This window comes from Lycium barbarum, chromosome 9 (assembly GCF_019175385.1).
Source record: "Lycium barbarum isolate Lr01 chromosome 9, ASM1917538v2, whole genome shotgun sequence".
Taxonomy (NCBI): Eukaryota; Viridiplantae; Streptophyta; class Magnoliopsida; order Solanales; family Solanaceae; genus Lycium; species Lycium barbarum.
In genome coordinates this window covers 25,510,433-25,516,432 of record NC_083345.1, presented here as the reverse complement: position 1 = coordinate 25,516,432, position 6,000 = coordinate 25,510,433, and positions in this window count along the sequence as shown.

The following is a 6,000-nucleotide window of genomic DNA, read 5'->3' as shown; positions in this document are numbered from 1 at the left end:
TTTTCTTGTACTGATTGGGCTAAGGGGTGTCCAATCTTATGCCTCGCTTCGGGTTATGCGTCAGCTAGGTAGACTTAAAGAAATTCCTCGAGAGGGAAACATGTGTGTATTTATGTATGACACTCCTCCAGGCTTTATTTTTTATAGTGATGGAATACTGAACATTTGGTATGGAGACATAATCTCTGAATTGAGAGAAATGGTAGAGGATCACGACAGGGGAAGAGTAGTTCCTGGGTACCTTTCATGGTTGCGCAAGCCGTCCCTATCAGAAGAAGCATCTAAGAGGTCTAGGAAAAGAAAGTTGGACAGAGAATCAGAGGTCAGAACAAGAGTTTGGCAGGCCCGTCTGGAGGTTGAACATGAGTATCGAGCAAGATTAAATGAGCAACAGGTTGTATTTAGATGTGGAGAAAAATTATCAGTCCACTATACATGCTCTCGATAAAGAGCTAACAAATGCCAGAGAGTATTTGGCCCAGATGGAGGCAGAAGTGGATGCTAGAGTTTCGACAACCCAAAAAATAGTTGTGAGGAAACATCGCTCTATAATTCAGACCTTGTATAAGGACTTAGGCATTGTCACGCAAGCTGGAGATCAGTTACAGAGGGAGTTTGATGAGAAGCAAGACCTTTTTTATGCAGAGAAAGCGTGTTTTGAAGACGAGAAAGCTCAATTCTTGACCCTACAAGCTCGACAACAGGCTGAATTTGATAGAGAAAGAGTTCGGTTTGATGTATAAAGGAACCAATGAATGAATGACCGAGCAAGAATTTAAAACTAGCTTGAATTAGCATTGAATAGTGAGGCAGGTATAAGAGAGATACTCGCCAGCAACAAGTCCGAGACTTAAAGCGGAACTATCAAGATGTTAGAGAACATGTCTACCATTTAACTGTTCATACTGCTCAAAGTTTTCTGGACTGTCAGGGGATGGGTTATGATCAATTTCCTAGGGAGATACCTACTTCGCACGCCACTTCACAACAGAACTGAAGCAGATATACCGCATGTCAAGGGGTCAACCTGGGCCAGAAGCACCGTGAGAAGATATGCATTAGTTCACATCCAAGATCGAAGATTTCTCAAGATTGAATTTTAGTTATGATTATTAGGAGTTTTAGTGTAGCAGTTGCATTTTTCAAACTGACTCTTTCCGAGTCTTTGTTTTCAGTTTGTTTTTGGATATTCTAGTCTTGTTCTAGTCTTTTCGAGTCTAGGGTGCCTTTCTTTTGGTTATTTTTCTTTACGTCCTTGTATTGGAAAATAATAATTTGAAAGTCAATAAAACGATATTGTTTGTTCTAAAAAAATAAAAATAAAAATAAAAATGAAAAAAGAACCCAAATTTGTCCGTTATTTTTCATGAACTACGTAATGATCTAATTCATGTTTAACATGATACGTAGGCAAACCTTAAATGGGTTCGATCAAAATTCATTCAAAATCACTGAATGTGAGAAAAATAAGTAAACAATATAAATGAAGTGTTGAAATGAATTCACCCAAAAACCGGAATGAAACTGGAAAGCCTTCTGAAGCTTATATTAGATATGAAATAATTTAGGTACATGGCATACAACGTGTGATCAACATTTGCAAAATGCTAAACCCTAACTTGTTTGTTCTTGTCTTAAAGATAAGTTGAAAAGTGGTTGGTTTATGGTCGAACTGGCTCCTCACGAATACAACACAAGGTCAAAAGGAAAAAGGATAATGGCTCATAAAGATGGAAATGAGTCAGAAAGTGAAGAATCTCGAGGTCAGTTAGTTCAACATGAATAAGCATCAGCAGAGGAAGTAAGGATGTTGAGGCAACAAATGGTTGAAACGTACCAGGCCTGGATGAATAGACAAGCTTCACTATATTAAATTCCCGAATTTTCGGATGTGACTATGTCTATTCCCCCGAAAACCTAGACAAGTGATCCACCTTTCCCACCTGGGTTGGGTCCAAATGTTAACATATCCAACACTGCAGGAACTTTTACGGTGCGTCCTTCAAATTCATCCTTCAGAAATAACCCACTTTTCATTCCCGCTGTACGAACTACTATAGTCCCTCAACCAATGTTGGTACAGAAGTCCAACAATGAGTCTCAATCCAAAGTTCATCATGATCAATATTACTCTCCTGAATTAACTTTTAAAGTCCCAGACTCATATAACCCCTTTCATCAGAATAGTTTCCCCATCGAAGTTGAGAAAATGGCTAAGGACGAGGAACAAGAAGAAATGGCTAGGAAAACGAAGAGTCTAGATCAAAATGTGAGAAACATGCAAGGGCTGGGAGGTCAAAAAAGCATCTCATTCATAGATTTGTGCATGTTCATGTTGTATCCCGCATTTTGCGCATTCGGAAAATTTGAAATAATTGTGACAAGTAAGAGACAAGGCCAAACTTTATCTTATTCAATATGTAAGATGTTTATGAAAAATATTGATGTGGAGATGTCGAGGAAGGATAAGGGAAAAATTGAAATTTTGAAAATTTGTTTCATGAATTATAATAACATTGGGCTTGGAATAAAAAGAAGAGAGGAAAAAGGCCCAATTCTATGGGGTGGCCGGTTGGGCCAAGCCCATGTAGGGGCCAAAGTGTGTAATTAAAAAAGAGATAGGGGCCATTTGTTATTCATTAACTCAAGAAGCTTCAAGAAAAAGAAAGAGAGAGCAAGAACAAAATAAAAGAAGAGAGAAATAAAGGGGAGGCCATTCGGCCAACCCCATGGAAATTTGGCCATGGGAAATCTTTTTCCAAAAATTTGTTTCTTCATGTATTCCTACTAATTTGAAGGCCCTCTTTAACGTGGTATAGTTGTCTCGGAAGATAAGTCATCCGTTTTATCGTTTTTGCACTTTGGTCAAGTGAAGAGGTTGAAGAAAAAAAGGTAAGATTTGATTTCTTTTTATGATGTTATGAAGGCTTGTTTATGTTGTAGTATGTAGAAATGGGTAGAATTTATTGAAATATGGAAGTTTGCATGGTGGATGTGTATGCATATATGTGGCCGTGTGCCTATGTTGTTGTATAGGCAAGACAAAATCATTTTTATGTAATATTCTAGTTGTGGTTATTGTGGATTCTATATTGACAATGAAAGTGGATGAATTCATGAAGTTGTAGGTGTTGAAGTCTTGGCCGTGTGGTATGTATGCTGTGTAGGAAAAGTGAATAAATTTTTATGTAGCAACTTGATTGTTGTTGATATGTACTCTATGATGAAAATGAGAATTTGATGACTTAAATTAATGTTGGAAGTGGTTATGGGCTGATTTAGAAGCTAATGTGACTATAGTGTTATTTCTTGTATTTGTGCAAATAATGTAGTCAACATGCTAATTGCTAATGTGGTTCATGAATTTGGAAGATGAAAATGTGTTGTGAAAGTCCACGTTGGAAGTTGGAAGTTTTGGGTGGAATATGGTTTTGGTGGAAATGTTGGAATATTGTGTAGATTGTTTAAAATATTCTTGAATCATGTTTGAATGATCTTGAACTAGTAAATGAATATGTAAGCGTTGATATTGGGTTGAATGTACATAGTTGGATTGAAAGTTGATGTACTATGTAGAAAAGAAGATCACTTATGTTAGAATGAATTTTGAATAAATTATCGACGTTGGAGATGTGATTGTTGATATCGTTGTTGATAATATGGCCGAGTTCCATTCTCGGGTTTGTTGTTGTTAGATTAGCCGAGTTAAATTCTCGGGGATGGCGCATTTACAGGGGAAATGCTGACGAAATTTCTGTAGACAAATGTTAATTCAAGATTTAATTCCTAAGAGCTTCAAATTAATGTTTGGTAAATGTGACCATTTGTAGATTTTGGAGAGTTTGGAGCTTGAATCTGAAGTAGCGTAAGAAGCGGAAAAGGTATGTAAGGCTTTACTTTTCCTTCTTTGGCATGTCTTAGACCTATTAGGTTTGGATACGAGCCTCGGGGGCGATCCTATTCCTAGAAATCCGAGTTTGAATTTGACCCTTTTTCATTCAATAGAATTGAATCAAACTCTTCATGCCTTGTTGGAATAAGTGCTGAAATATCTATAACTTGCCCAAATGGAACCGAATGGCACTAAGACCTTCATAAGTGACTCTATGACGCTTAATGTATGAAATCTGTGTATGCCCTCTCGACTTGACCCGAGGTGGGCCCGTAATTCCCGAGACCTATTTGTGTTGTCTTATTTGATTCATTTCCGTACCATAATTAAGGAAAACTTTTGGCTATTGTTCCGAGCTTGTTGTGATTCGTATACATCCTCTGAAATAAGCATCTAGAAACTTCGATATAAGTATTCTGACACAAGTAATCGAATATAAGAATTCTGATATAAGCATTCTGTTAAACGTATCCTGATATGAACATTCTGATATGAGTATTTTCATATGAGTATCTATTAAGTAATTTGATATAAGTATTTTGAAATAAGTGCTCTGAAGTGAATATTCTGATATGGGTATGTAATTTGATATAAACAATCCGTTATGAGCATCCTGACACAAGAATTCTAACATAAGTATTCCGATACAAGTATCTGGACCCCAGTATTTTGATATAAGTATTCTGACATACGTATTCTGATATAAGTATTCTGACATAAGTATTTTGATATAAATATTTCGGTATAAGCATTCGGTTATAAGTAATCTGATATAAGTATTTTTATAGAAGTATTCTACTACAAGTATTATGACATAAGTATTTTGACACAAGTATTCTGACTCAAGTATTTTGATACAAGTATTCCGACATAAATATTCTGGTATAAGCATTCTGATATAAGCATTCCGTTTAAGTAATCCGTTACGAATATTCTGATGATGCGTCGGTTATTCCAGTGAGTCTTGATTTATGTGCATTTAGTTTCTCACTACTCTGCTCGTGCATATGTCATGGTTTCCTTCGCCAAGTCCCAGGCCGGTATGTATCGTGCGAATGGTTCGCCGAGCCCTTGTTCAGGGGTCGGGTTCCATAGATGCAATTTCAGAGTATGATGTATCCGATGCCGGGGTACTGTGGTATATGTCCGTCCCCGGTCACCGTGTATATAGAGTGGGATGTGTCCGGCTCCGGGGTACTGTGGTATATGTCCGTCCCCGGTTGCCGTGTATATGGAGTATGATGTGTTCGGTTCCGGAGTACTGTGGTATATGTCCGTCTCCGGTTACCGTGTACGGTTCTGGGGTACTGTGGTATATGTCCGTCCCCAGTTACCGTGTATATGAATTATGATGTGACTGGTCCCAGGGTTCTCGTGGTATCTGTCCAGTTCCCGGGGTACCGTGTATATATATATGGAGTATGATGTGACTGGTCCCCGAGTTCTCGTGGTATCTGTCCGGTTCTCGAGGTATCGTGGATCTGGTTCTCGGTTTCTCGTGGTATCTGTCCGGTTCCCGAGATACCGTGCATGTGTTATGATGTGTGACGGAGATGTTCGGAGATATGAAATCTTCTGGAGTATGATGTATTATGGCGTCAGAGACGGGAGTGGTGACCATGTTCCTGTGCCCTATGCATGACCTTGATATGCATCATTTGTGATTGAAAAGTAAGTATTCTGATATTCTGGATAAGCTACTTACTTTCTGTATTTCTTCTGATGTATGGTGTTATATGATTTACCGCATCCCTCACGGGAGGGCCGGGGCACGTTGCATGCATATGTGATACATGGTTCTGGCATGTATGATCTATGTTTGGAAAGTAAGTGTTTTGGTACTCTGAACGATTTTCCTTACTTTCTGCACTTCTTCTGGCGTACAACATCGGTATACATGATTTGCACTCTGAGCGATAAACACCCCGGTATTTTGACTAGTGTACACTCTCTTTACACTGTGATTCCGATTGTGATTCTGTCTGTTATACTTTGTACTTCTGATTCCGACTATGACTCTGTTTACTGTATTCTGCCTTACATACTCAGTACATATTCCGTACTGACCCCCTTTCTTCAGGGGCTGCGTTTCATGCCCTCACAGGTAC